The sequence below is a fragment of the Humulus lupulus genome, chromosome 6 (genome assembly GCF_963169125.1).
Source record: "Humulus lupulus chromosome 6, drHumLupu1.1, whole genome shotgun sequence".
Taxonomy (NCBI): domain Eukaryota; kingdom Viridiplantae; phylum Streptophyta; class Magnoliopsida; order Rosales; family Cannabaceae; genus Humulus; species Humulus lupulus.
This window is the reverse complement of record NC_084798.1, coordinates 212718419-212732711: the sequence shown is the minus strand read 5'-3', so window position 1 is coordinate 212732711 and position 14293 is coordinate 212718419. Positions and strand designations below refer to the sequence as shown.

Genomic DNA, 14293 nt, shown 5'->3' with positions numbered 1-14293 from the left:
AAGCTTGATTTGTTCTCATAACTCACTTCTGTAATTTAACTCTAAAAAAATAAAAATAAAAAGTAAAGAAATCACCTTCCGTTGTCATATATTACAATTTGATTTATGTAAAATATTTATTCGCATAATCTAAAAGATATATGGAGTTTTTATTACAACAAAACTAGATTTTCATCTCTTTCTTCACCAATATATATTAATTCCATCATCATAATCATTATTTATATATATATATATATATATGTTTAAAAGTAATTAACTACCTGTAAATCATATATGACAAAAACCATAAATATATATGCTTTAATTTACTCTCTCTAGATGATCATGCATGCATTGCAAATGAAAAAAACAAAAAAATCATATAGTTTTGAGAAGTGATAAGAGAGACCGTCTTTTTGCATTAAAATCTTTTATTTATATAGTATTGAATTAAGTATTAGTTTACCGTATAAATGAATGATAAGTTTTATATATAGGTATTTATAAAAAAAATCCCTAAAAAAAAGCATTAGATCTTAAAAAATATCAATATCATCATATTAGGTAACTCGGTCCAAATACATATTTCACTTAAGTGAACCATCTTTCAAAAAGTAAAGTTTAGAGAATCAAAGTCATCATAATAAACTTCTAGCTAAAAGGTTTAGCTAAAATTTGAAAAAACTTTCATGTTTCACTTTAAAAGTGAACAACGAAATCTAAAGATATTTTGATGCTTTATTATTTGCACTAGATTTGAAAGCCTATTGCCGAGCCTAAAATGTGTGCCATGACCTTCCATTTGTTTCCATCTATCTGTGTCTTGGTCAGAAATGAAACAACAACAACAATATTAAAGCACTATTAATGTTAAAAGACATAAATATTATATTCATGAATGGTTTATACTACTTAAGCAAGTCAACAAGATATTTTCCATTATAAAGAGTACAAGGAAAAGAAAATACACCTCAAGAGCCTAACTATATGAAGATGTATGGCATCACAACCAACTGCATTAGAACCCAAAATAAACATAATTAAATTACTTAGACATATATAAAAAACAAATAGTAGAGTAGTAAGCTTGTTTGACATCCAACGAGAAGTTCCACATGTTGGACAATTTTCCAACGTCTCTTTATCTTTTCTAAATAGACAATAATCATTTACACATGCATGAATCCTTTCATATCCTAACTTGAATGCTCGAAGAAATTTTCTCACTGAGTACATAGACTTGAGGAGCACATTATCAAAAGGTAGCATATCATGGAAAAGCCCTAGCATTTCATCAAAACATTTGTCCGACAATCCATTAGAAGTTTTAAGCTTATACAAAGCAACAATTGCAAATAACTTAGTGTATTTTGTGCACTGTGGATATAATGGAATTTCTGCATCTTCTAATTTTTTTGGTGAAATTGTCATCAGGGCCTTCTACATGTTCGTCAAAATCATAGTCATCAAGATTTGTAGCACTAAACACATTATAAGCATCAAAATAATTCATTTCGTCAATATCATCACTTCTAGATACTTCTTCCCCATGATGAAAACATATTTTGTAAGTTGGATCAATCCCATTTATGATCAAATGCTCATAAAGAATGCTGACATCTTGGTGACTTAAGTTTCGACACACTTTGCAGGGACACAATAATTTTTTTGGATAATTAGCCTTTCTCTATTGTCTCTACAAAACTCTTAGCGTCTTACTTATACTCATCTGAAGCTCTACAATTAAATGAAAAATATATACTCAAAATTATTAGAGAAAGGTATAACCTATCTATCTATGAATTTATTAACTTAATATTAACTAAGTCCTCGATTCTTATTACATGTTGAACTGTAACCAACTTTTATCAAACATGATGTCCAAAGTTGGTAATAAAAGCCTATATATCTTCCTTTTTGAAACCTTTCTTCTGTGAGAAGGGACAAGAAGAAAACTAACATATATAAAACAAGAAGTACAAAAGGCTATGCTATATGTGTATGCCAACACACAATACGTACATTCATACAAGTATATGTTATAATGAAACCAATCAAACAAACAAACACAATTCAATTATAGGATATCAAACACTGTTTTTGTTTAATTGTCAAATTTTTAATTAATTAAATAAAAAACTACTTATTTTTTTTAAGTGTTACCAATCAGCACCCAAATGTTATTATCTTTTTTTGCATGAAATGAAGTTGGAAAATGTAGATATTGGCTGTGAACGTGATATAAAAGAGGACATTATAAAGCCGGGGTAATTTGTTTGATGGTGGTGTGTTTGTTTGCAATAGAATGGAAGGGAGACGTCCCAATGCTCAACTAATTACTCGGGAAATGGGTTTTATTTCATATATTTTTTATTAAATAATTTATATTTTTAGTTTCTAATTATCAATTTAATTGGATGTTCAGTACGATTCTCGGTTTGAAAGAGTGGGATTGCAGAAGAAAATTATCATGACTGAATTCAATGACATGACATGAAAGGTTTGGTGATGAAAAAGGCAATTCGGCATTCTAATAATGAGATGGGATATAGGCCTCAAGTTCCGACTCTGAGACAAGTTTTGGAAAAAGGCCAATGGGAGGGAGAGTGTACTTCCAAATCCAAGAGTATTATGAGTACACCACCTCCTTGTGGTGTTGGGCACCACCGGTGCCCCTTAACAATTCTCGTATTCACCAAAACAAAATAATCTCAAACTAGTGGTTACAAGTTGTGTATACTTTTGACAAAGCAACAAATCCATTACAAAAGTCAATAAGTGTTTATTTAAGAAACTAACCCATGCCATTAATAGTCCCAATGAAAGAACTACAAAGACAGATTTTTTAGTAAATACTGACACTAAACAGTTACTTATTCTGATCTTTAGTACCACATATGGTTAAAACAGTCAACTATAGAATTAAATACCCTAACCATTGATAACATCAAAACTTAATATTATGTATAAATACATGAACTAGAGAGATCAAAAACCATCACTCTTTTCTCTCTGGTTTACTACTTCATCTCCAATAATGGTCAGTAAGTAACATTCTTTCTTCTTCTGATAATAATAATTTATTCTGTATTTTCTTTTTCTCTTTGATTTAATTCTTAATAATTATGCAGGACCCCAGAAGCTGCTTAGTAGTTCTGGTATCATTAGGTATCACTTTGTCAAGCTGTTTTGGCACTACATATGGCCAAAACATACACAATGTGCTTGATTTTGGAGCCACTGGAAATGGCACCAATGATGACTTACAAGTATAATTAACTTTTCTATCCAACAATGTTCTAATTCAGGTAAATTATTGGTATTACACACATAATTGTATCAAATCTCATTAAGTAGTAAATTAATCCTCCAAGTCCTTTTGTTGAGATTTTTTAAAGTGCTTTTCAGTTAAATTTTCACTTAAAGAAGTCTCTTCTATACAAGGGCTTGTTCTATTAGATGCATAGTTTTTTATACAAGGGGGCCAAAATATAAGAAGTTTATATAAGGGGGCCAAATTCATAATTTTTGAAAAAAATGGGAATTATTTATAAAATGGGAAGAAGAAGAAGGAAAGGGGTGTCAGGTTGTCCTTGATGATTCAGATTCCAGCTTCCAGATGCAAAGTACGAGAGGAAGGGTCATTCAAAAAATGCAAAGTAGTGGTGGGAACAAAAGGAACAATTACGTAATAATTTGAAGAGTAATGATATGTGTACTCAAAATATGCACTCAAATATTATATATAGTGATATGTCACTAGCAACCAACCATCTGCCAATATCAATTCAAACAACACATAAGTTTTCTTCCTTATCTCCACAGCACACAAATTTCTCAGATCCTACTTCACTAAAACACACAAGTTCTCAACCTTCCGTTATCACCGCAGCACACAGTAACAATCCCAAAACCTACTACACTATGGATGAATATTTAAGATATTCAAACTCCTCTAACATTTGCATAGTATTAAAATAAAAGTTAGAGACATACCTCTTGCAAACTATTGCCACAAAAGTTTCTTTGAAGTTCGTCTCAACACATAAACACCTTTACAATGTAATAAGATATAATGAAAGTGAGTCAAATTTGAATTAAATAATTAAATAATAATGGAAAAAAGGAAAAATAAAATCTAACTAAGGTATGAATGGTAATAATAAAAGTTTATATACATTTTGTTTTTCCAATTGAAAGTTGATATAAATGTATGAATAATAGTGAGTCAATAAATATAAATTTAAATAATTAATTATCACATATCTTTCGATAGTGAGAGCATACTAGCTAGCAAGTGTACCCAACAATAATTAGAATGAAAGTGACCTTTTCTTTTTCTTCTGTCTAAATTCAATATGAGAGAGCTTAATTAAACTGCTAAATACAACATGTGATTACAAGAACTATATCATCACGTGAATCATAAAAAAAAAACTTTTGATATTCTATTTTGGATTAGACCTGACTTTTCTTCTCTTGAATATTAAATAACTATTCATGTAATACAGAAATATTAATAACTAGAGGACACAGTGATCATTTAATTTATTTACCATGAACCATAATATTTGTGATGAAGACCAAAAGGGGCAAGGATTTAGGATTCAGTGCATATAGTTTTCTTGGCAACCAAACAGGGGAAGCTATATTAAAACCAAAAAAAAAAAAAAAAACACATCCATTAATACTAACGAGGTAGCAGAAAACTCTCCATCTCCATCCTTGTCAAAAAGACAAAAAACTTCTTCAAACTCAACAATCTGTTCCTCACTTAGTACATCTGCCATGTTATTTCCCATGAAAACTTAATCAGGACACTCAACCTTTTAGAGAGAAAAATAGAGAGAGAAAGACAGAGAGGACAGGGAGAGAAAGGGTAATAATAATAGTATATGTTATGATATTGTTGAGTATAGTGGTTTATACGATTGGTTTTAGGGGCTACTACCACAAACAAAATTAATTAAATCAATGATTTAATGCCTCTGAGCCTTCTGAAATTCTTTCAGAACCGACTGAAAATCATTAGCTAGCTTGGCATATGCAATTGTCTTGTCAGTTTGCAATTTATTAAAAAAAAAATCAAAATCAAATGAGAAAGAAGAGAGATTAAAGACTTTCCATGAATTAAAAATAATAATAAGACTTACTGTAATTTGATTATTATGTTGGTGATCGGCCTCACTGGCTTGACTGAGTTTGGATGAAGTCTCCTTCACCAATTGTGTGATATGGTTCCTCGTTTTGTGTCTGTTTTTTTAAAAAAAAAAAAATAATTAGTAAAAATTGAGAAATCAGAAGATGATGATGATGATGAAGATGGTATAGATTAATAAAGAGGGAAGGGTTTGTTTACAGTTTTTCTCGAAGTTGAAGAATATCTTTGGGGGTGCCAAGGGAATTGACGAGGCGGAAGAAGGAAGAGACGGCGGTGTTGATTTGGAAAATCCCCGAAGCCAAAGCCTGAGATGAGATGGATGATCGTGGAGAGGATAATCAGAGGCGTACAACACTGATCGGAGAAGCCCGACGACTGATCGGAGGAGGCAATGATGACCTAGGTCGTATGGTCATCTAGAAATGTCACGTTTTGCTACAGTATAAGAAAAAGGCCAAATAGTTAAAAGGCCCAGTATTACTGGCTTTTCATTGTTTCTTGCTCATGTTCTATTTGTATTTATTTCAGTTTATGTCTTTGTTTAGCTACATTTTTCTTGCATACAGCACATGCACCTTATACTATAAGCAATAGCAAGATTAGCAACATAAAAAGTTGAGACAAATATGAGAAGACATTATTGTGGTACCCATCTCCCTAGTGTTCAAAAGGTAGAAAGATAGTATCACACCAAGCAGTTTTAAGCATCAAAGTCAAACACATGAAATATAGTTGAGGCATTTTATCAAACATATAAAGGGTATGAAAATCAACTCAAGCAAACCAGTAAACCATTATTGAATCTTTCGTTGTTAAAGATAATATAAACAAGGTTTATATATATAAATATACTTATACTACAAGTAATTTAAACGGGTCATATATATGAAATAAGTGTATAGTAATTTAAACGAACCAAGCAATCAACCAACCACTGCCAACTACAAGCTCAGTTTCTGCAATACAGTGCATGCTATCCAGAAATCTCTTCCCTTTACGGGTTGAATCCAATATGATACACCCTTCTTTCTCTCCCAACATATTTTCTAATAATAATTTTTAAGATTTTTTGTCCCAGTTCCAGTGCCAATTTTGTGTTATGACCACTTAATTAAACAAATAAAGAATAAGGGTGTACCAGCAAGGTGAGCGAGTACAGGGAGATTAAGGTGAGAATAGTCGAATGACCAGTTGTTGTTGTGGCCATCAGTGGACTTGAAGTAACAGGTTGAGTGGAATTTGGAGAAGTAGCAGAGTCCACAGCGGAGGTTGTCAACGAGATGGAGGTCCAGCCATAGCTGGGAGATCTCTCAGCTCTTGGAGTTGCTCATGGTTAGGACTCGGAGGAGATGAAGATGGAGGGGGCTGCGGCTGCGGTTGCCATTTGTGAGTGAGGATTTCATTATAACTTCTTAGATCTTGAAATTTCTGAGCCTCGCTTGCGTCGGTGAGAGACCATCAGTTTGTGGCGCATGTGGTCTCGAAGTCGGACGACAGCTTGACGGAGATCCGCCATAGATGGGTGAAGAAGATGCGTATTTGTCCTGTTGGGGAAGATGATGGGTGATGAGTTTCAGTGAGAAAAAGGGTATTATGGGAAGAGACACTAAAAAATTGGGCATAAATGAAAGAATTTTAAATATTGGTTAAAAATTGAAGGTGCCCTCTAAAAATGGGTATTCCAATTAATTTTTACTATTTTATTGTTGGCAAAATTAGGATTCCCGTGTGTTTAGTTTTAGGTTATTAGCCCATTTTTTAATAATAACACTTTGTTAAAAATGTCATTTTTTCAATGTGATATATACTCACAAGTGTTGTAGTGGTATCATTGTCATTTCATAAAAAAATTCCAAAGGGGTATTATATTTGTACCCAAAAAATATAAATAGGCACTTCATTAATGAAAAAAAATTAATTTTAACACTTTTTCTCAGTATTTTTTTTTCTATTCTTTAAATTCTTTTTATAAATAATGTATAATTTTTTAGAAAAAAAAACTCTTGTTTGTTATATTTTTTTGTTTAAAATTTTATTTTATTTAAATATTTAAAATATATTATATATATGTAATTTTTAGAATACAATAAACAAAAAAAATAGAAAAATATGAGCATAAGTTGATAAAAATATATGTTATATATTAATTTATAATAAAAATAGATTGTGTGAATCAAATTTTGAGGTGCAAATATAATCATTCAATATGAAAGAACAATGATATTTACACATCAATAATTAATATAGGCACTTTATATATTAAAAAGAATTGAAATAAATTATTTTTTTATAATTTATTCTTAAAAAAAATTTCTTAATTTTTTTAAATTCTTTAATTTTTCATTTCTTTCTTTCTTACATTACAAAATAATTTTCAAGATCAATTAAGCAACCTTGCACGTCCTTCAATACAAAAACGAGATTATTATACTAATTGCACTTTCTCACATTATTAAGTCAATTTTAATATCTGTTATAACAAAAAGTAAAGTTTACTACTGCTAACTGAAAATTACAACACATCATGTAACAACTATCGAGGCATTGAGAGAAAAAACACCACACATCATGTCATTCCCTTAACAATAAAGAGTCTTAAAGTTCCACCACCAAACGTGGACAATGGATTATAATTCAGATTTCTAAAAGTCCTGTAAAGATTTCATGAGATATAACTTTATGATATATTATTCCACCACCAAACGTGGGCAATGGGACCAAACTCACTGTGCTTCCATGCCCGCTGCTGAGTTTGAGGAGATGTTAAACCATAATTACACTTTGAATTACTGTTAATTACATTTCCTTTTTCTGTTTTAGCTATAGTGGACATGTGTCCTGCTTTTGTCTCTTTATGTACTCTGTACTGGCCTTGTGCCTTATTAGAGCAATGTTATAATCCTAACTAAGCACTTGTTGTGATCTCAATCTTATGCAAATAACTAATAATGAGTTTGACTCAGAGAGAAAACAGAGCAGCAATCGAAATGCTTTTATTTTGCATATAATATCTTTATTATTTTTCCTTTAAACTAACTAACAAAATATAGCATCGTGGAACATTTTACATTATAAAATATCATCCTTGCAAAGTTATAAACACATATAAACCTCAAGAGATTCACCAGGACTTGGTAAGGATTCACTAATCAAAGAGTAATCTCTAGATCTAGAGATGAGTAAGTTTACATTTTACAAGACTAGTAGTCTTTTGTTCTCTGCAGACGATTTATGTAAAAAATTAGTTGCAATTATAAGAGCAATGTAAATATAACATAAAGGATAAACCGATACGACTGAAGCAAAAAAATTGTATTGCTTAATTCCCTAGGATTGACAGAGTAATATAAGTCTCTGAATCAAAAATCTTTGTTTAGTAGTGCTTTTGTATTTTTATTTTCATGCTCAAATTAGCGTCATAGGCAACTGTTGTGAAACAACAACCTCAACTTTAATCTACACACAAACACATCAAACCAGAAACAAAAGAAACCAAGAACAGATAATTGAAAAATAATGAAAAGGAACACAACAGATTTGTTTCGAGGTTCAACCAAAGAGAAGCTTTGGTCTACGTCCCCCTTTGAGTTCAGCCTCTTTCACTATCAATGGCACAAGTTACAATCACTAATAATTGTCAGTACACCAACATTCCTCTGTTATGATTCTTCGTATCAACACTTCAATGGCAGAGTAATCTTTGAAGTCCCTTAGCAAATAAAACCCCTTCTCACCTTGACCTCTCTTCTCTCTCACCTTACAACTCAGCACAGCAACTGTCAATACATGTGTTACAGAAAAATACTTTCTAAAAAAAGTTAGTGCACATTTTAGTAGGTATTAGTATATATAACTAATATAATGGTCTTGGAATCTTGAGTGATCCACTACGTGACTTGTGTTTGTGCCATCTAATTGGTTTATATGAGGTCTGACTCAACAACAAATTCCACTTGACAATTCATATAAACTAGAAGAAGAAAAAAAGCTTCTCAAAGATCCCTGCTCAAACTTTACTCTACAATCATCCTTTTTCAATCAATACTTAGTAATTTCAAGATGTTGAAACTTACTAAGTGTTAGAACTTTGGTTCACATATCAGCTGGATTCTCTTTACTTGGGATTTTCTCTATTTTGATTCAAATGCTAAAGCTCACAAAAGTAATATGGGAATACTACTAAACCATATTAAAGCAATTGAAGGAATATATTTTGATTCAAGGACTTTTAGAAGAGCTTTAGCAATGTATTTACTTTACTCTATTTTGATTCACTATCAATGGAAGGAATTGGTTTTAGCAATGTATTCAGATTCTATTGAAGAAAAAGCTACAACTGGTTGAAGTTGTGACTTCCAGCTCACACAATTACCAGATACTAAGAACACAAATGAAGTAGATGACTTTCTTGAATCTTTATCACCTGCAAAGTCAGCATCTACATAGCCTTCAATCTGAATTGTATCATATTTCTTCTTAAATCTTAAACCATAGTCAGTGGTCATAGCTATGCATCTTAGCATCCATTTTAGAGCTACCCAATGTGGCTTCCCTGGATCTGGTCTTGTACAAACCATGGAGTACCTACTCAGAATGCTAGTTGAATAAGCCAAATCTGGTCTTGTACAAACCATGGAGTACATAACTGATCCTATAGCATTTTGAGTATGGAATTTCTCCATTTCTTTCCTTTCACTTTCTGTTTTGGGACTTTGCTTTGCTGATATTTGAAACTGACTAGACAATGGTAGAGAAGCGCTCCTCTTATTACAAACTCGTCTATCAATTTATTCAGCTATTCACTTTGACCAAGGAACAGATCACTAGAACTTTTGTTTCTTTTTATATTGACTCCCATAATTGTTTTAGCTACTTCATGGTCTTTCATATCAAACTCTGAGCTTAGAAAGAACTCTTTTAATTCTTTCAATCTTTTGTTTCTCTTTGCTGATTAACAATATAAGTAAATACTATGCTTGAATAATATCAGACCCTTTATAATAAAGACATGTATCATGCATGCTTTTTCTAAATCCTTGTTTGGTGATGAAAGAGTCAAATTTCTTGTTCCACTGTCTTGGAGCTTCCTTTAAGCCATATAAAGACCTTTTCAGCAAACAAACTTGCTCATTTTCTTTATCAACTTCATAGCCTTCTGGTTGCTCATGTATATAACTTCTTCTAATTCTCCATTTAAGAAGGTTGTAGTAACATCCATTTGTTCAAACTCTAAGTCAAACTGTGATACTAAAGACATCATGATTCTTATTGTCTTATACTTTACTACTAGAGCAAAAATTTCATTAAAGTCAACCTCTTCTTCCTGACTGAACCCCTTTGCTACTAATTTGGCTTTGAACCTTGGCAATTCCCCTTGCTTGATTCCTGGCTTTATCTTATAAATCTATTTACAGCTGATAACTCTCTTGTTTGTTGGTCTTTGAGTCAGTATCCAAGTTTCATTCTTGACAAGTGAGCTCATCTCTTCGCCCATAGCCATCTTCCAGTTAGTTGCTTCTTTACAAGAAATGGCTTATGTGTAAGTCTTTGGTTCTGTCTTGGCAATTTCTGTTGCAGTAATGAAAGCATAGGCTAGCATATATGCTATGGTTGAAAAATGATCGGGATGAAAACTTTTGTTTTCGGAACTCATTAATGTAAATGGTTCTCTTAAGAGTTGACTTTTGGAACTAAAAAATTATTGAACTCAAATTCATAAATCAGTTTATGAATTAACATTCACTAGTAAAATTAATGATACTTGAGGAAACAAGATAAGATATTATTAAAGAGGTTAAACGGATATTTATTTAATTAAACAAAGATAAATAAATTATTTAATTAAAATAAGATATTTATTTCAAAATTTATATAATATTAATATAAATTTAATAAAAATAATTAATAAATTCTATAAATAAAACTAAGCAAACGTGCATATTGCACGTTACTTGTATCTAGAATCTAAATAAATGTGAAAAAAATATTTATGATAATTCAAATTGATTTTGAATTTGAATTAATATTTATTCTTTAATTAATTTGATAAGATAAGTTATGACGTTTAACTATTTTTGAATAAATAAATTATTAAATATTATTAAAAGAAAAATTGGTTGTAACACATCCCTAAATATAGGGATGCTACACGCCAACCACAGTCCAATGACTGTGGTTGGCGTATACAATATGTAAAAGATCAAGATTGGATCTTGATATTTTTCCTTTATTTATTTAAGAATAATAGATTTATAGGTTAAAATTTAAAATTTGAATTTAAGTAATTCTTTTATAAATCTATTAGGAATAGAGTTTCAAAATATACGTGAAATAAAAATTATTCTAGAGTGAGAAAATTCTTATCTTTTCAGAGAGAGAAAATATATCGTAATATTTCCTATCCCTGAAATCTGTCTCAGACTTAATATTCCAAGATCTCATGTGTTGAGAATATCTTGTGAATAAAAAAATTTCCTACCATCACTCTATGTGCACACACATCTTTAGGTGTAGAGATACATCTCGGAAGATCTTGATCTGAGTATTTAAGGGACTGTTTTGGATTTGATGTTTGTTGGAGAAAAAAACATAGCGAAGATTCTTGATGATTTTTCAACTGGTAAATCTTCATATTTTTTATTTCTATATCATTAATGTTTTGCATATTAATGGATCTGATTATTTACAGATTGTTTAAATATATATATATATTTTAAATCTCTAGGCCTATCACCCCGTGCTTTTCCGCTGCACATATGGTAAACTAGTTGCCAACATATACCGTAGCCTTTGTCTTGTTTCATCATGTCGCAACTCATTACTTGTCCTCATTATTGCATTAGTTTGTAGCTTGTCATTGTCCTTTATGTTGAACTTCGTTACCATGGATTTACTCGCCTCACCGCGTCCTTAGTCTCCATTCACTCCATCGAGATTTTGTTGTTGTTCACTACCGAATGTTGTGGCGTGTCCACTTTGTATGCTCCTCCACTGAAGACTCCTTAGTGACTGCACGTATCTATCTTGTTAACAACATCACCTTGCAAGATAATGTCGTTGAGTAAACTCCCAAACCTATATTTTCTAACTTATTAAAACGACTGTGTCGTAAAGCTTGTGTGTCATTTGATGTTGATAGTGTCCAATTATATTATCGTCTTCATATTCCATTCTCCGCTTTACTTGAAACTTGATACTATCATACTTGCTATTTCCTATGATACATCTCATTAATTCAATGCGTTCATTCACAACAGACGTCTTTTGGAGAACTGATATTCTTTCATCTCCGTCGTTAACCTCATCAATCAGAACCTTTGGGATGTCACATATTTCTTTAAGGAGAGTTTCTTTCTAGAATTCCTAATTACTGTAGGCATAATGAGAAGTCTAGAAACATACTACTAAAACTTAAAAGCAACTTGGTGCAAAATGACATTTAATGGTGTGTGAAAGAAAGTATATGTTCATGTTTTTAATTTCGTAGTAAAATAACCTAACCGCCTTGTTAATATTATATATTACCAAATATGCCTTTTAGAAAATTACTATTTTATTCTAAATATTTTAATATTATGGTATATGTATATTAGTTTTGTTTAATTAGTTTTTATTTTAAAGTTATTTTGATTTTTTTTTCGTGTTTTATGGTTTGTTGAATGATATACCACACCACAAAATACATATACTGAGTTAAAAAATAATATACCAACAAAACTTACAACATTATTACTAAAAAATGTATATATTATGCTAACAAAATTATATACTACTATTAAAATGTATATATCATAAAACAAAATTATATACTGCCATTATACATAATAAGATTGAAACTAAATATCATTAAAAAATGATATACCATACTACAAAAAACATATACACTAGTTGGAAAATAATATACCAACAACCCATAAAAAAACTTAAAAGATCAATATAATCTTAAAATAAAAACTAATTAAACAAAGCTAATATGCATATACCACTATATTAAAGTTATACACTCCTAAATAAATAAATAAATAAAATGACAATTTAGGTAATCAATAATGTAAAATGGTCATTTCTCTACAATTTTTAAAATTAGGACATTATCTTCTTGAAGTCATTATTTTGAGTCATCTACTATAATTTCTTACAAATAAACAAGTAGAAATAATATACTTACGACACGGTCAATGAGGCTTTCCCAGTCTTTAGTATGTATGTATGCATAGGGGTTCCTTAAAAAATGAACAACATGTCTATGATACTATTTGTAAACACACTATCTCAACTATTTTTGCAAAAATATCATTTTTATGCTTATTTAAAAAAAAGCCAATAATTATCCTAAAAGTTCAGTGGGCCTTATTAAAAATATGCAATATGGACTTATTTGTTCAAAACAAAATAAAATGTCTTATGTGCAGTTCATAAGAATATGACAAAGAATCTTACTGAAGTTTAAATTAACATAATAAATCTCAAATATGTCTATTGGTATTTCTTAGATCGTTTTCCTAGAAAGATTATACATACATAGTGGAACCTAAGGAACTATATATTATGTGAATGTAGTAGTTATTGAGTTGGAGAATGCTAGATATCATGTTAAATGGAGGCCAAAGATTTCTGATAATTAAGGCAACAAAGGAGGAACGAAATTAAAATATTTTCAACCCAAAACATACTTTAGTTTCTTATCATCATACTTTCTTTTTTTAATAATTATTAAATTCATATCAAACTTCTTTTACTTGGAATACTTAGAGCTAGATTCCTTTCCTATATATCTACTCTTATTTTGTATCATTTGTTCTATCACAGACATCATACTTTCTTTTTAATTAAAGTCACATTTCACACCTTTTTACTTGGAAGACTTGCTTTTCTTTTTTCTTTTTTCTTTTTTCTTTAAAAAGGATAATCAAAGTCATATGTGTTGATAGAGTTTTCAGTGGCATCTTCTTATTAGTTACCTTTACTTTGCACCCTCATTACGTTTAATTTATGCTTTTATTTTAATACTTTCTAAGCAAAATAATGATTCAGTTAAAGCTATTACCACTCAAAAATACGAATCACATTTATTAAACAATTGATTTATGTTATGTTAGGTAACAATCACGTTAGGGCCTAACAAGATTGTCTTTTTTCTGTCATAGAAAA

General features: G+C 30.5%; 1 long non-coding RNA gene across 4 annotated transcripts; it reads right to left on the bottom strand.

The window, feature by feature from the left end:
- Window positions 1-511: 511 nt before the first annotated feature.
- Window positions 512-6371, bottom strand: LOC133783166 (uncharacterized). Of its 4 annotated transcripts, none has more exons than XR_009870781.1 (6): window positions 6282-6371; window positions 5342-5578; window positions 5136-5235; window positions 3979-4035; window positions 953-1913; window positions 512-804 (listed from the first exon to the last, which is right to left on the bottom strand). It is a non-coding gene; the product is annotated as an uncharacterized LOC133783166 (long non-coding RNA). The 4 variants fall into 4 exon arrangements; XR_009870782.1 differs by having other exon boundaries at window positions 512-798; XR_009870780.1 differs by having other exon boundaries at window positions 953-995.
- Between the last annotated feature and the right edge of the window lie 7922 nt (window positions 6372-14293).